This window comes from Octopus bimaculoides, chromosome 6, assembly GCF_046866305.1.
Source record: "Octopus bimaculoides isolate indiv1 chromosome 6, ASM4686630v1, whole genome shotgun sequence".
In the NCBI taxonomy this organism is placed as follows: domain Eukaryota; kingdom Metazoa; phylum Mollusca; class Cephalopoda; order Octopoda; family Octopodidae; genus Octopus; species Octopus bimaculoides.
Window position 1 is genome coordinate 117376258 of NC_142933.1, and position 17436 is coordinate 117393693.

Genomic DNA, 17436 nt, shown 5'->3' on the forward strand with positions numbered 1-17436 from the left:
GCATTACTTGGGATAAATTTATGACAGCAGTTAAACTATTACACATTTAGTGATAGGAATTATTACATTATAGAATTATTACATTATAGAATTATTACATTATGCACAATCTCTTAAGATGGCGAGCTTACAGAATCGTTAACATATCGGATAAAAAGGCTTAGGAGCATTTCGTCTGTCTTCACACTCTGAGTTCAAATTCAGTCGAACTCGTCCTTTCGGAGTCGACACAATAAGTACCAGTTGAGCACCGAGAGCCTTATATTTGACTAGTTCTCTTCCCCAGAATTTCAGGTCTTGTGCCTATAGTAGAAAGAATTATAAACAATCTCTTAATACGCAGTTTCTCTCTCCTTTAATTGTTTATCGATCTGAGGTAAAATATGGCGGCGAGCTGGCAGATTCGTTAGCACGCCGGACAAGATGCTTGGCGACATTTTGTCCGTTATTATGTTCTGAGTTCAAATTCCGACAACGTCCACTTCGCTTTCATTGTTTTAGGATTGAAAAAAATACCAATTGAACACTAGGTTCGATGTGATCGACTTACGCTTCCCACGAACTTGCTGGCCCTGTGCCAAAATCGGAAACTAATATTTGTGAGGTAAAAGTTTCAGCACAGCAAATAAAGCATTGAATCTTTCGTATGTAAAGATAAATGAGTAAACTCCAAACTGTTTTCTTGTTTAACAACGATTAACAAGTTAATTAAAACCATTAATTACACAGTCGTTAAGTGTACAGCTCGATTTTATAAGATTTGGAAGTTAGAATAAACCAGGAAACTTCCGAGTATTTTTTCTTTTTTTCTTTCTTTTTTCCCATTTTTACCTCTTTACCACATCAATAGATTTTAGTGTGCATTTCTCTCTCTCTTTCGCTCTCTCTCTCTCTCTCTCTCTCTCTCTCTCTCTCCCTCTCTCTCTCTCTCTCTCTCTCTCTCTCTCTCTCTCTCTCTCTCCCTCCTCATTATCGATTTTGAAACTGGTGCCAGACAGTGCATGCGGTGCTGTTATGCCACGTAAACGGAGACCAAATGTAGGAAAGCAAGTTGTTCTGCTCTACCACCGTAGAAAGAAAGGCAAACAGGAAAGACGCTGATCTATTTTTAGCTCTCTCTCACACACACACACACACACACGTACACACACACACACACACACACACTCACACGCACACACACACACGCACGCACGCACACGCACACACACACACACACACGCACACAGAGAAATTTCTTTAACTAATGTGGAATTTATAGATTATTTGGCTGTTGTTGAAATACATTCAACTGACTCTAAATAATCACGTGGGGGTGGGGGTAAAGTAACATTGTTTTAAAGATTTTCTCTCTAAATATTGGCAGATGATAAGCGTTACCTTGAAGTGGTCGTTACTCTTTGGTTGCGCTGCGAGATGCGCCGCGTGAATAATGTAATTATATTTCTAAAATATGAAACATGCGAAATGAAATTGTTAATAAAACTGCCTTGATAAATGTTTAATTTCTTCAAAAAACAATAGTTGATCATTTCTCATAGCTTAAAACATTATATATACAGACACACATATGCTTGTCACATATCCTAAATTGTGAGTATACATATATTATGCATACACAGGCATACTTAGTATGTTCATATACATACATGTACATATATATATATGCATGTGTGTGTGTGTGTATATATATACTTGTTCACACATATATGTACTTATAACTACACACACACGCACACACACACACACACTCACACACACACACACACACACTCACACACACACAAACATATACACACAGTATTAATAAATAGATACGAGATTTATAAATAGTTTATATACGAGGGGAAGTCGAAAATTATCCGCACATTCGCCATAACATATCTTTATAATAGTCACACTGCCTTCGGTGCGTGCGTGCTTATAGTTGGTACTAATGCGGTCACGAGATCGAAATTACACAAGTGAATCCGAGAGATGGTAAGGGTGAACCGGTTCGCCATTACCATCTCTCGAGCTTGCTGAATCTTCTTATCAGCAGTGAAGGTTGACGGGCGTCCTGTTCCCTCTTCGTGTGTCACGTTTGTCCGGCCACTTTTAAATTTCTCGATCCACCATATACACTTCTACGCGGTAGTGCACTGTCCCCGTATTGTGTTAAAAGCCTCCGATGAATTTCACCACCTGACGCACCTTCCGACCAGAGAAATCGGGCCACTGCTCTTTGTCCTTCTTTGGTGCACATTGCTTGTGGAGCGGCCGTGCATACACTGTAAAACCAGAAAGAAAAATGGCGCCATCAGGCTCAAACTTTGATCACGTAACCACAATAGTACCAACTATAAGCACGCATGCACAGAAGCCAGTGTGACAATAATAAAGATATGTTATGGTGAAAGTGCGGATATTTTTTTTCCTTCCCCTCGTATATATATAGTATTTGAAATGTTTATTGACAACAGCATAACTTTCACGTTCCAGAGAAGACTTGGTTTCGGTCGGGCCGTGATCTCTTCACCTCCTTAAATTTCATACCACAAAAATAGCCCACGATAGTTTAAATATCTTTCCTGTAATATGAAACTTAATTGTCAGCCTAACATTAAACACACAACGTAAAATACATGCGTACGTGTGTGCATGTGTGTGTGTGAGTGCGTGCGCGCGCATGTTTGAGTGTGTATGTGTGTGCTTGCGTGCGGGATTCTAATAATTTGTGACAGACCGAATCCCGAAATTCGAAGTCGTACTTTACAAATTACGCAAGCACCGAATTACACAATCTGGGGTTACCCTGATGCGAAGTATGCCTATCTACATGTATACATACACACACGCGCTCGCACGCACGCGCGCACACACACATAGTAATAACAATGATAATCCTTTCTATTACAGGCACAAGGCCTGAAATTTGGGGGAAGGGGAGTTGTCAATTATATCCATCTTAGTGTTTCACCGGTACTTAATTTATCGACCCCGGCAGAATTTGAACTCAGAACGGACGAAATACCGCTAAGCATTTTGTCCGGCATGCTAACGATTCTGCCAGCTCGCCGTCTTAGTAATAATAATAATAATAATAATAATAATAATAATAATAATAATAATAATAATCTTTTCTACTGGAAGCACAAGGCCTCAAATTTTGGGGAAGGGATTAAGTCGATTATATCGACCCCTTTATGTAACTGGTACCTATTTAATCGACCCCAAAAGGATGAAAGGCAAAGTCGATCCCGGCGACATTTGAACTCAGAACGTAGCGATGGGCAAAATACCGCTAAGCATTTCATCCGGCGTGTATTCAATAATAATAATAATAATAGTTTCAAATTTTGCCACAAGGGCAGCAGTTTTGAGGGAGGGGATGAGTCGATTACATCGACCCCATTGTTTAACTGGTATTTATTCTATCGATCCTGAAAGGATGAAAGGCAAAGTCAACCTCGGTAGCTTTTGAACTCAGAACGTAAAGAACCGGAAGAAATGCCGCTAAGCATTTCGTCCGGTGTGCTAACGATTCTGCCAGCTCGTCACCTTAACACCAATGATAATCTTTTTCTACTTTAGTCACAACGTGTGAAATTTTGCGGGAGTAGCAAGTCGATTACATCGATTTATCGCTCCCGTAAGGATGAAAAGCAAAATCGACCTCGGCGGACTAGGAACGTAAAGAGCCGGAATATATGCCACTAAGCATTTTATCCGACGCGCTGAAGATTCTGTTCAAATCTCTTACGATTACATATAATGCAGTAAAGATAGAGACATTCTAAGCGACGAATTAGTCAAGTAGTTACAGAATCGAACAAAACGCACTGCGATTTATATTTCGGTACCTTGCGTAATAAGTTTTGAGCTCTGCTTTCTTCTTGTTAGGGTCAATGAATAAACTACCCGTCCAGGGTGATGAACTAGAGAAACATTAGTGTTTTGCAGTATTTGTTCAAACTCTAATTTCTCAGTCCAAATTCTGCCCTGACCTACCTGAGTGGCAAACTTTATCTGTTTTCCGATTGAAACTGTCATCTGGTATTATAGATATCTCTGGTAGAATCTATACTGTTACGAACATTCAGACCAGGTCTCCGGTTCGAAGTGACCGTCCTCACTCCCACCCACTAATTTTGAAGGCCCAGTAAAGGATCATGGGTACTTCCCTTTCAATTTGCCTAAAAGATTTTTCTTGTAAAGAAATGTATCATAGAGAAGAGTTTGGCACACAAAGAGCTCTTCACGATGCAACCACATTTCCTAATTGAAGTAAATCCAGTCCGGTAATGCACAAATGAGAAAGGCACAGATCTTATTGAGTATTATTCTCCATCAACCTAATATTCATTTCGGTTGGTTACGCAAGTATTAGTTATGTATGGTGTTAGTTTGTTATTACAAAGATGTTAGAATCGTTGTTGCTTAGCCATAAGTCAGTTTTTAAGGAGTAGACATTCCAATTATGACCATTCCATCTTTTATTTCAAGTATATATGTAGGGCTAATGTAAACTTCTAAATGCAATAAGGATTGCGGTGGGGTGATTTGAGGGCGATTTGGTTGTAAAGGCTCCATTGTTTGGCTCATTAAAGTCGTTGCTATTTTTGATTGTGTTATTGTTATTGTTTAGCCTCAAATCATTCCCCATTGAGCAGACCTACGACCAAGTGAATTCCCGTCTTCATAGGGTCATCTAGGACTATTGGAGACCCCCTTCGGTCATGAATGACCATGGGATTTCACCTAGAAAGTTACCCTCCGAGGAACAAGTCCGGACAAGGTTGCTTTGTGGAAGGCCAGCAGTCGCCCATGCATACCAGCCTCCACTCTGCACACCACTGATGTTATCCAACGCAAAGACAAGGGGGCCGATACAGCTTGGCACCTGTGACGTTACAACTCATTTCTACAGCTGAGTGAACTGGAGCAACGTGAAGTAAAGTGTCTTGCTCAAGAACACAACACGCAGCCTGATCCTGGAATCGAACTCACAACCTCACGATCGTAAGTTTGACGCTCCAACCACTGAGCCATGCGCCTTCACATCTAGGACTACATTATCCTGTATGTCCTTTGCTTTTTTCAAGATAAAGGGCGTTGACTCTTTTTTCTGAAGAATTTAGTTGCTGTTTCTAGCACGTCGATCGACCATGCTGAGGCTCCCTCGTGACCTTGAGCTGCTGATTACAGTCACGATTACAGCTCCAGACAACATTACATAAAGTAAAAAAAAAAAAAATTAAAAATTAAAAATTAAAAATTAAACTAAAATAGAATTCAAAAGGTTATATTTTTATTATTTTTATGTCATCCAAAGTCTCGGTTGAGTAAGATTTATTGTAAACGACGCTGTCGCTTTATTTTCTTTATTTTGTTAAGTTGACGTGCAAGAACATTGAGTTTGTTTTGTTGTTGTTTGTTGCTGTTATTGTTGTCTTTTTAACAATAGGTTTGAAATCCTAGTCCGGTAACATTGTACTTAGACTGACTTGCTTGACAACTTCTTAGCGTTGCAGAAGCAATTGTTAATTGCTGGCTCAATTCACTCAGCCATAAATATGTAACATTATATAAACTGCGGGAGTGCTTAGTGGCGGCGGTGGTGATGGTGGCTGGAGGTTTCATACTCGAGGACACAGTTAAAATCAGGACTGGTAAAGGCCCGGAATGAAAATACAGCATTGCATTTATTTCGTCTGGCGTTCCAATGACCTTGCCGATCAGCCGCGTAGAATTGATCTATTTTGATTGATTTATGTATACAAGCACAAGAGACTGAATTATTATTGTTTTTGTTGTTACTGCTGCTGTTGCCACTGCTGCAGCCGTTGTTGCTGCTGCAGCCGTTGTTGTTCTTGTTATTGTTGCTTTGCCCCATTCAGCGTTCATTGACCAAGGCTTTTAATCAAGAGAGTTTCTCTCACGACCATCCTATCTTTATTATCTTTTTTCTTTATCTTAGCTTATTGTTCGGTTTAACACCAACATTTGACCCTTAGCTGCCTTTACAGAGTTCACTCTGTTAGCGGCTATTGCGTCCGGTCCCCTATATTTGGATAGCTTCCTTTCTTCTTTATTTACCAAAACTCAGAGCCCAGGCGAACCGAATCGCATTTTCATTTTCTTTATCGATCATGAATGTGATTATGCATCGTTTTCATTAAGTCTTTCACAAGAAGCATAAACATAAATAATACGAATTAGTGTCATGTTTGAATGCGTGGAAGTAAACAGGAAGTGGGTCTCGGAATGAAGGACTGCATAGAATGCTGGGTTTGGAGTTTGCTGGAGTTATATGGGCGAAAACGTTGAATGATAATTCTTTCTAATTTTGGAACTAGGCCAGCAATTATAGGGAAGGGGATAGATTGATTACATTGACCCCCAGTGCTCAACTAATATTCATTTTATCGACCCCGAATGATGAAAGGCAAAGTCGATCTCGACGGTATTTCAACTCAGTGCGTTATTTCGGAAGAAATACTAACAAGAGTTTTGTCCGGCGTATTAACCATCCTATCAGCTCGCCACCTTAAACAGTTAAATTTGAATAATCCTTTCTACTTTAGGTACAAGGCCGGAAATTTGGTGGCGGGTGGGGTATTAGTCGATTACATCGATTCCAGTGCTTGACTGGTACGTATTTTATCGACCCCGAAAGGATGAAAGGCAAAGTGCCATTTATCATAGCCTCGGACTTACAAATGCCTTTGCAGTGAAATTCGACAGCCGGAAACTACCGAACCCATCGTTTGCGAGTTTGTGTGCGTGTGCGCGCGTTTGTATTAATTCAAGCAAGTAAATACACACACACATGCACACGCGCGCGCGCGCGCGCACACACACATTCACCCACGCACAAACTCACATATATATATATCAACATGCCATCTGATGATGCGATCGTTGGTCAATCTAATTTGTGATACTTTTTAATTGCTTATTGATTTTGATTATCGATTACAGAAACAATCGTAATGGAATAACTGAAACACCAGCAATTTGCTTCCCGTTATTCCTTCACATAATGTGTGTGTGTGTGTGTGTGTGTGTGTGTGTGTGTGTGTGTGTGTGCGCGCGCATGTGTGTGTGTGCGTGTAGACAGACAGACAGACAGACAGATAGATAGATAGATAGATAGATAGATAGATAGATAGATAGATTATATAAATGACAAAGGAACAAGAGAATATGTAATGAACTTCATCAGCTTACAGCTGTTTCTGCGATGAGATGCAATGCACTCATATTTGAGTGCTTATGTATCTATCACCTTATAGTATCGCTATGTCTAAGTGAAATATATATATATATATGTATGCATATACGTATGTATGTATGTATGTATGTATGTATGTATGTATGTATGTACGTATGATCTAAGTTTGTATGTTAAAACTTGGCCAATTACATGATGGGCAGACCATTTTAATAATCAAAAGTTTCGCCGACATAAACCCACGACGTGACTAGGCCGTATCTGTATGAAGAAAATCTGGACGTTTCAAGAAGTAAATCAAATGTGGATTTAACATGTATTTTAATGTCTTATTTTGTTTTTATAGCTAAAAAGGTTCTTTTACTGCGTAAATGCGCAGGTTTTAAGGCATTTTTTTAGAAAATATCTGACGACGTGACGAGAACGTCTATGCTGTGACACCGAAAAATAAAGAATCCATTTATATTTTGTTTTACTTGTTTCAGCCGATGGCCTACGGCCATGCTGGTGCACTAACTTGAAGAGTCTAGTCGAACAAATCGACCGCAGTATTTATTTTTAAACCTGCTTTCTTTTACCGAGCCGAATCACTAAGTTGATGGGACCAGTTGTTAGATGGTGGTATATATATTATACATATATATATATTATACATATATATATATATATATATATATATATATATATATATATATATATATATATATATATATATATATATATATATATATATATATATATATATATATATATATATATGGCGATACCTGCTTAGAGGCCTATATGCAAAGTTGCAGAATGCATACGGAGAGGAGTTTATGAGCCACACACATACGTTTCCAAGATGGCCGAAAAAATGTCGATATTGACTAACATTCTGGGAGACATGCAACCAGCAGAACTGGGAAAAACATGGCAAATATGCATGCAGCTGTGACAGGAAATTGTCGAATCACCATCCCTGAGTCATCAGAGGATGTGAAGATTAGTTACGGTTCATTTCAGTCCATTATCACTGAATATTTGTGTATGAGACACATGTCTGCCAAGTTTGTGCCAAAACTGCGTAGGCTTCTGAGCAGGTATTGCCAAGCTTTTGGGAAAATTTGATGCAGATTCTCAGCTCAGCTTTCTCTGCCATTGTCAATGTGACGATCACACGCTACACACGTTCCTTCCAAGCTCTGCTATAAACAGCGGAAATGAGATAGAACATTAAAACTTAGTGCGCATGCACAGCAGAGTTCAAGATCAATCTGTGCCAAGTGACTTTACTCTGCGTGCTTTAGCTTCGTTACTATGACACCAGTCCTGATACTTAATGATCGCACCGCGTACTTACATGCGATGGCACTGTCTTCTTTCGGTTTCCGTCTATCAGATCGACTGACAAGGCTTTGGGTGGCCCTGGACTATGGAAGAAGATGCTTGGCCAAGGTGCCACGCAGAGGGACTGAATCCGAGACCTTGTGGTTAGGAAGCAAGCTTCTTACCACAGAACCATTTATGTTGTAATATGAAAAATGAGGGGATTAATACAGCTTAGCTAGATACTATGATGTAAGACAGGACAGGTGAGATGAAAGAGGAAATGAGTCTTTCGTTTCACTGGCTACCAACGGAGTGAACGACGACAGCGTCAGACCTGGACTGACTTTGCCTTTCGTTTGCTTTCCTATTCGAGAAAGCTGTCAGGTGACTCGCACATTATTACTTCAGCAGAAAGCATGTTTTTCAAGATCGACAAGAGAACTAAAAATAGTTATCGGCTTATTGGATGTTTGATTTCTGGTGTGTGTGTGTGCGTGCTTGTATGTGTGTGTGTGCGCGCGTCTGCGTACATATTTACGTATGCATACACACATACATATTGCATTATATATTATATATATATGTATTTGTATGTGCGTGTGTATGTGTGTGTGTTTATGTGTGTGCGTATGTATGTGTATTAAATTACATATATACATTTCTATGTGTTTGCGTTTGCACATATGTAAGAAATTTAATACACCTGTATGTCTATATATCTATATGCGCATATATATGTTGTGTGTGTTTGTGTATGTGTGTATGTGTGTGTGTGTCTGTCTGTGCGTGTAGACATATGCATATACAAAAGCATATTTATTACTCTATGCATATCAATAGAGTGAATTAGTTTTTCGGTACTCGATCGCCGTGGACGTATCTGACGTCTCGTTATTTTGTCGAGATAGTCTTTTCTTTGTTTTTGATCTTAATGTAGATAGAGTTGTTTGTGTGTGAGTATCAATAACAAGAACTAAGATAAATCAATGCCCTCATTATCAGGTTTGGTGTACCAATCAGTTAAGAGGGTGCCGTCGATGAAAGTCTGCACGCTGTAAATGATATAACCAAGGTGGCTTGTCTACAATTTATGTACTGTAGTCGTTATTGATAGTGGCGGCGGCGGCACTTGTTGTTGTTGTTGTTGTTGTGGTGGTGGTGGTGGTGGTGGTGGTGGTGGTGGTGGCGGCGGCGGCGGCGGCGGCGGTAGTGACGAGGGTGGTTATAGAAGTGGTGTGGTGTGGTGTGGTGATAATGGTGGTAGAGGCAGTAGTGACGGGAGTGGGGTTATGGAAACGGTGGTGGTGGTGGTGGTGGTAGTGGTAGTGGTGGTGGTGGTGGTGGTGGTGGTGGTAATGGTGGTGGCTGTGGCTGTGACGGTGGTGATAATGTTGGTGGTAGTGGTGGTGTTGCTTAGTTCCATCTCCACCCTGATCGAGCTGGCCTTTAATGCTATAATTTAAAGCATTCCAAGTGTGACCGCAAAAGCTGAAAACGTCACATAAGGCTTCTTGTACGGTTGTGTGGGTAAGGATGTTCGTTTTGCACCCACGCGGTTTGGGATCCAGCCTCACTATGCGTCACCTTGGTCAAGTGTCTTCCATTATAACTGCTAACCGGCCGACCTTGTGAAGGAATTTCGTAGACCGTAACTGTACAGAAGCCTGTCGTGTGTGTGTGTGTTTGTGCAAAGTACCTTGAATCATAGCTGCCTCATGTCCTCGTATGGCAGTCGCAGGAATTTGAAGTTCCTGGCCATAAATTCGTACTTATTATAAGAGGTTCCGGATCATCAATGTCCTGAAATTTGGTGTTGCCCCTGTAGTTATGACTCATTAAGAGTTTACGGCTTTATAATATCACAAAGAAATTACATTAGAAACAAGACAGAATGATGCAACTGATCAAAGGAAAGAAAGCTTGATTTTTTTTTTTTTGTTTTTTGCTCTGCATAAATTATAACTTCACTCTGGTTTTATATTATATTGTATATAGTTATTAGGGCGTGTCGACATTCGGATGGCTCAGTAGTCGCCAAGATCGTTGTGAGATGATGTTTTTATAGCAAACAATATGCAATGACCTTTCGTATTACAGATACAAAATGACAGACAATAAAAGGTAAGGAAACTAACTGCCGAACTTCCACATAATTAACTGCAGTCTATTCATTTCGTAGATCCCAATGGATACAACGCTATATTCGAACATAATAGAGGAAATATGAATTTTTACCAAGAGCAAATAATCTTTTCTAATATATGCCTGAAATTTCATAGGAGCGGGTAGTCGATTACATCGACCCCAGTATTCAACTGGTACTTATTTTACCAATCCCGAAATTTTTCTTTCGGTCCTATACTAAGGTCGATTTTTTTCTTTCTCTTTCGGTCTCTGTCTCTTTTTCTGGAAGAAATCACCTACGATCAGACATGGAGAAAGATGGGCTCCTTTAGTTTTAATAATAGTTTCAAATTTTGGCACAAGGCTAGCAATTTCGGGGCAGGGGATCAGTCGATTACTTCGACCCCAGTGCTCAACTGTTACTTATTTTATCGACCCCAAAAGCATGAAAGGCAAAGTCAACCTCGGCGGAATCTGAACTTAGAACATAAAGCCGGAAGATGTACTGCTAAGTATTTTATCCGACATGATAAAGATTTTGACAGCTCACTGTCTTACCAAAAGTAAATAATATGCCATGCACGGAACGTCAGACACTCTCTTGTGGCTTTACTTACATGAGTTTCCTTGGCGTCATCTTCACAAACAATACTGGGATGATCTTTCTGCGTAAAGAGGACTGTAGTTTATCGTGTATTGGTTCGACAGTTGTCTTCCTTTCACTTTGTTGCCCGCCATTTTATATATATATGCATGTATGTATGTATGTATATATATATATATATATATATATGTGTGTGTGTATGTGTGTGTGTGTGTGTGTGTGTGTGTGTGTGTATAATACATACATATATATATGTGTGTATACATATATATATATGTATGTATGTATGTATCTATGTATGTATGAATATATATCTGTATGTATGTATGTATGTGTGTGTGTGTGTATGATAGATAGATAGATAGATAGATAGATAGATAGATAGATAGATAGATAGATAGATAGATAGATAGATAGATAGATAGATATCTTTTTATTATAGCCACACAGGGCTAAATACAGAAAATGGACAAATTACAAAGTAGAGCTTTTTGGGGGGGGATAATTTGGATCAAAAGGGATCGCGGGAAAAAAAAAAAAAAAAAAAAAACGTGGGAGGGGGCGATCAATAGGGATCGTGTATCACAGTCGATGTAAAAAACGGGGAACAGATTAGGTTTATCCGTGGAGAGAAAAGCCTACGGAAAAGACCACGGTCACCTCAGGCTTTTTTTTTTTAAGGTACATGAAAGTAAGTACCTTCTCTCTTTTTGTCTCTTTTTGTTACAAGTCTATGCTTAAAATGGTGTCGTCTTTCATTCTTACCATTCTTGCCACATTTACCCATTTTTTATTGAAACTTTCATTCGACAACACTTTCCTCTCTATCCTCATCCTCCTTTTCAAGTGGTACTTGAAAAAGTTGACGAGGGACTGACCAGAGAGGAAAGTGTTTGTTTGTAGACCTTTCAAACGCGTCCACCACACGCATTCTTTTGCCATAGCTATCAGTGTTACAAAAACCGTTTTTCCTTCCCGTTTAAAGGAAGGTGGCGGAACAATATTCACGATAGACTCGGCTGATAAGTGGGCTCGTCCCACACGCGACAACAGCCGTTCGACGAAGGTCCACAGCTCTGAAATATCTGGACACTGCACGAGTGCGTGCAGAACGGTTTCGTCGCTCTGACCGCATCTCGGGCAGGTCGGTCCGGTGGTTTTCGAACCGTGTCTGTAGATCTTCTCTCGAACTGGTAGTGCGTCTCGATAGCATTGCCAAGCCAGGGATCTCTGGAAATTATCCATTGGCCCCGGCCCGAACGTCGTCTTGAAAAGGCGGGTTAAGAATTTCTCGTCGACACCCAGGTTTGCCCCGAGAGTGTCGTCAGACCTCCCCTCCACTAGTCCTCTATAGAACGCATTGGTCGTTTGGAAGTTGCACAAGTTTGATCCCGGACGGCAGAGCTGTTGTAGAGCTTGGCGACACTCGCGGTGCCATTCGCCCAGTTTCGGTCTCTTCCTGATCCATGTTTGCAGTTCGGTGAGTGAGACGAGCTGCGGGAAGGCGTGCCTCACAAACGGCGCCCACACCTGTTCACCGTCGTCAATGAAGTTCCAGAGATGCCGCAGTCTCAGCGCATGTCTGCGCATCATTAACCACGGCATCCCCAGTCCTCCACGTAACGGTTGTTGACAGCAAATGGATCGCCTCACCATCGGAACGCCACCCTTCCACAGAAAGCGGAAAAGTATGCGTTCTAGTTTCGTGATGGTGGCATCGGGACAAGGCACGACGGTCAGGCGGTAATCGATGACTGATGCGATATACACATTAGCCACCTCCGCCCGGCCTTTTAGAGATAACTTTCTCTCAGCCCATGTTTGGCTGAGTTTGATCACTCTACTGGTAATCTCGTCCCAGTTCTTATCCATTTGGAGGTCCGGACTGAACCAGACCCCGAGCAGTTTAACCGGTCCGTCCGTCCAGCGTCCCACTACGGAGTCACTGTTGGACGGTATGGGCTTGCTTCTCCAGGTGCCGAGTAACAAACCCACTGACTTTTCCGGGTTAATTTTTGCTCCTGTCACCGTTTCGTATTCTTTAAGTGTCTCGCCTAGCATCTCGACGTGCTTTTCGCTCGACACTATGACGGTGACATCGTCCGCATATGCAGACACGCTCGTCCCGCAACCCAGCTCTCGTGGGATACCCCTCAGTGTCGCCAGCTTCCGCAGTAGTGGTTCGATCGTCAATACATACAGAAGCGCCGACAAGGGACATCCCTGACGGACCGAACGCGTGATGTCGAACGGTTTTGACAGGTGACCGTTTACCCGTATTACCGATCGGATGCCGCTATACAAGGCAGCGATCCAACCGCGGAAGACGGGACCAAAGCCAGCTGCCCTGAGGACGGCCGCTAGGTATCGATGGTCGACCCTATCGAAGGCTTTAGATTGATCTAAATTGATCAGCGCCCCACCCATGCCAGGATCCTTAACTACCCTGCCCATGATGTAGCGCATGAGGTGGAGGTTGTCATGGATACTTCTGCCCGGCACGGCGCATGTTTGCGCCCTGTCGACCAGTTTATCGATGACAAGCGCCAACCTCTCGGCTATTACTTTGGCCAAAATTTTCAAGTCTGCGTTGAGCAGAGTGATGGGCCTGAAATTATCTATAAAATTCCCCTTGTTTGGGTCTTTCTTCAGCAATGTCACTGCACCTCGGCTCACGAAACCGGGAATTCTCCCGTTTTGTTGCCAGTTGCAGTAGACTGATGCCAAGAGGTCGCCAAACAAGTCTGGCATTTGACAATACAGCTCGTAGGGTAGACCATCCAATCCAGGTGACTTATCCCTCGCGCAGCCCGCCATAGCATCCCTTACTTCAGCAGCTCTGATGGGACCCTCACAACACTCTGCCTCTCCCGCCGAGAGCCGCGGCAGGCCGGTCAGGTAGGCAGTGAAGTCCATCCTGCGTTCCGACTCACCGCTCGCACCGAACAGTCGAGCAAAGTGCTGTTGAAAGGCCCCACACATCCTTTCGGGGTCGAGCAGACTACATCCCTGTTCATCGATTAGAGACCGAATGGTGGCTCTGTTACCGCGTTGCGCCTCCGCCACCCGGGCTTCTCGCGCAGCTTCGATCCCTTCGTTCCTTAAGGCACGCATTTTAGCTCTGACGACGCAACCTTCGTGTTTGGCGTTGAGGTGTTGGTCGAGGGCCATCCTCGCAGCCAAAACGTTGGTTGCGCTGCCAGTTGTAAGTGCCTCTTCTAGTTTCTTAACTAAGTCTCCCTCTACTCTATTTCGATCTATCGCTAGTTCTTTACTAAACCTAATAGATTCCGATTTGATTGCCATTTTCAGGGCAAACCACCAGCGGTTGTTAACGATAGCTCCTGTTAACGCCCTCTTAATTAATTCGCTAATCCGGTTCCTGAAAACCTGCCGCGCTAAGAGCGAAGCGTTCAGTTTCCAGTAACCGGGACCCTGCCTATGTGTCTTATCTAAGTCGAGCGTACACGTCACAAACTTGTGATCTGTGTAGCTGACTATTTTAAATTGTGGACATCCTACACTATCTCTATCCGCTGTCCTACATAGAACTCTATCTAGATACGATCTCGACGATCCGACGCGGTTTGTCCAAGTCTACGTTGGCACGTTCGGATGGTCGAGTCGGAACCTGTCAGACAAATGGAAACGTCTGAGCAGGTCTTTGAGACACTTACATCCCCTTCTACTCCTATCCACTCCCACATAGTCTATATGCGTGTCCAAGGTAGCGTTCCAGTCCCCTACTAACAGTAAAGGTCGTGACGTTCCCAGGAAAACCTCTAGACGTTTAAGGAAATCCGCCCGACCCGTTAAGGACGGTGCATACACTGCCACCAGACGGAAAGCACACCCGTTTGTGCTATCGACGTCCAAGACAACCAGCCTACCCTCCGGGTCTAGGAATATTGGCCTTACTTTTAGGTTCAGACTCTTCCGAAAAAGCACCGCGGTACCACCACCACCCATGTTTGGCAGACAGGGAGAAAAATAAATGTCGAAATGTCCACCAAACATGGACTTGAGGGCCCGCGGGTTACTGAGTCTGGTTTCACTGATAGCCATGATTTCTATGTTCTGTGACTTGATGTCATTTAGAAGGTAACCTTGCTTCCAAGCTGACGCCAAGCCACGTACATTTACACAACCTAATTTAAGCATAGTTGAAGTCGAAATTTGTGTTTCATACACGACAGTAAAAGAGACAAGAGAGAAGGTTACTTTCTCGTTTCGAAAGTTTTAGCTTCCTCTTCTTTTGAAGTATCTTGGATGAGGTTTTTGAAGAGTTTCTTTGATAAATATTTTTGGAACCCCCCAACCGCATTTGGAAAGAGGGTTTTGAGTGTGTGGTGCTGCGTTTGTGTGATGTGAACTATTTTGATGTGTTTCGGTGGTGTAGTGCGTGGATGATTGTTCAGCTTATAATTATCTTCAGAAATGTTTGTTTGCGATATGATGTAGTCCATTAATTTTGTGTTTGTTGTGTCTATCGCTGATAGCATTGTGTGTGTTTTTGTGATGTTGGTGCTGGTTTGTTTGTGCAAGGGGCTTTCAGCGGTTACATATTTCCCTGCTTTGCATGCATTTAATTTTGGGGTTGTTTTTGATCTTTTTCTTTTACTTCCTGTGGCTATTTGCCATTCTGTAGAACTTTCATCGTTAGACGAAATGTCTGACGAATCAGAAGGGGGTAAAGGCAAAGCATTTGGTTCTATTTGTGTGTTTGTCGATGGTGTTGTGGTGTGTGGTGTGTGTGGTGTGTGTGTTGTTGAGGAATTGGGAGTTGTATTGGTCTTTTCTTCGTTCTCAGTGGTTGTCTTCTTGGTTGTTGTTCTTGGTGTTGGTGTTGGTCTGTCTTTAGTTGTTGTTGGTGGTGTTGTTTCTGTTTTTGACTCAGGTGGTGGTGTTGTTTGGTTGGGTTGGTTTGTTCGTTGTTGCCGTTCTTTCGTTTTCGCATATAGCTGCTTGATCAGTTGTGCATACGGTGGTGTGGGTAATAATGCTGGTGTTTTGGGTTTTTGGTTTTCCCGTGGCTGTTGTTGTTGTTGTTGCTGTTGTTTCGCGGCAGAATTGCAGTCCTTTTGGAAGTGAGCTTCACTGCCACATATGTAACAGCGTGGTCGTCTGCCTTCCACCACTACATACAGCCTTTGCGTTGATGGTAACTTTATGTAGGTGGGTATTTTATTTAGTGACTCCTGGGTAATATGGAGAAGGATCTCCATTTTTTTACCCACCCACTGTTGCTTTTCAGAAACATTAATTTGCAATATATCAACTTCCTCCATATCGACACATACGGCTGATGTTATCCATAGTGTGTCTACCGTGGGAGGAATATTTTTTATGATAACCCTTGTTACCCTCTGACCAAGGTAACTCGGTATCATTGTTAACTCTTCTGTCTTAAGAGTTAGCGTTGAGAATCGTTTCACTAACTCTTCACTTTGAAAAATAACTTGCACATGGGCAAATTTATGCCACCAAGTTACATAATCCTTATATTGCCATACAGATCTCAAGCATTTCTCGATCTTTTCCGTGCTTGCTTTTTCTGGTTTTTTTTGTTTTTGAGTTTAAAATTTTATAAATAATGGTCTTTTTGTTTGTGTCTTCTAAAATGTCTTGTGGTATGTTGATCCGCACCTCGTCATTTTCTTTCGTAAGTAAAGCCTTTGTATCTTTTATCTGCTGTGCAGTAAAAGATACTACCGTCGTTTTTTCCTTTATCGCCTCGGCGAAGTTTGTTTTGATCTTGTTATTGTTGTTGTTGGTGGTGGTGCTGGTGTTGATGGCAGAGGTGACTGTTGCTGTATTAGCGTTGTTGTTGGCGGTTGTGATGCTGGCAGGTGTTGTTGTTGTGGCAGATGGGTGACCTTCTTCTTGTGTACTCCTCTGACCTTCATATGAGTTACGAAGTGGCGGGAAATTTTTTTCATAATTTTCTTCGGCGTTCAGGCGTATTTGAGCAAATTGTTTGGCCATCATGCTCTTCTCTTTCTCTCCTTCCGTTGTCTGTGGTGAAAGGAACAAAAGAGGAGTGGAGTTGTTGTTGTTCTTTTTGTTATTGTTGTTCTTGGTGGTAGTGGTGGCTGCGATGACGGTGGCAGTAGTGGTTTTGGTTTTGTTGTCGTTGGTGGCGGTCGTAATGGTGGTAGTGGAGGTGGTGAAGGCAGTAGTA

At 42.1% G+C, this 17436-nt stretch overlaps 1 protein-coding gene across 2 annotated transcripts in view; it reads left to right on the forward strand.

Moving 5' to 3' along the window:
* Nucleotides 1-17436, forward strand: part of LOC106875289 (uncharacterized) — an 86874-nt gene that overhangs the window by 52604 nt on the left and 16834 nt on the right. The window lies entirely within an intron of this gene.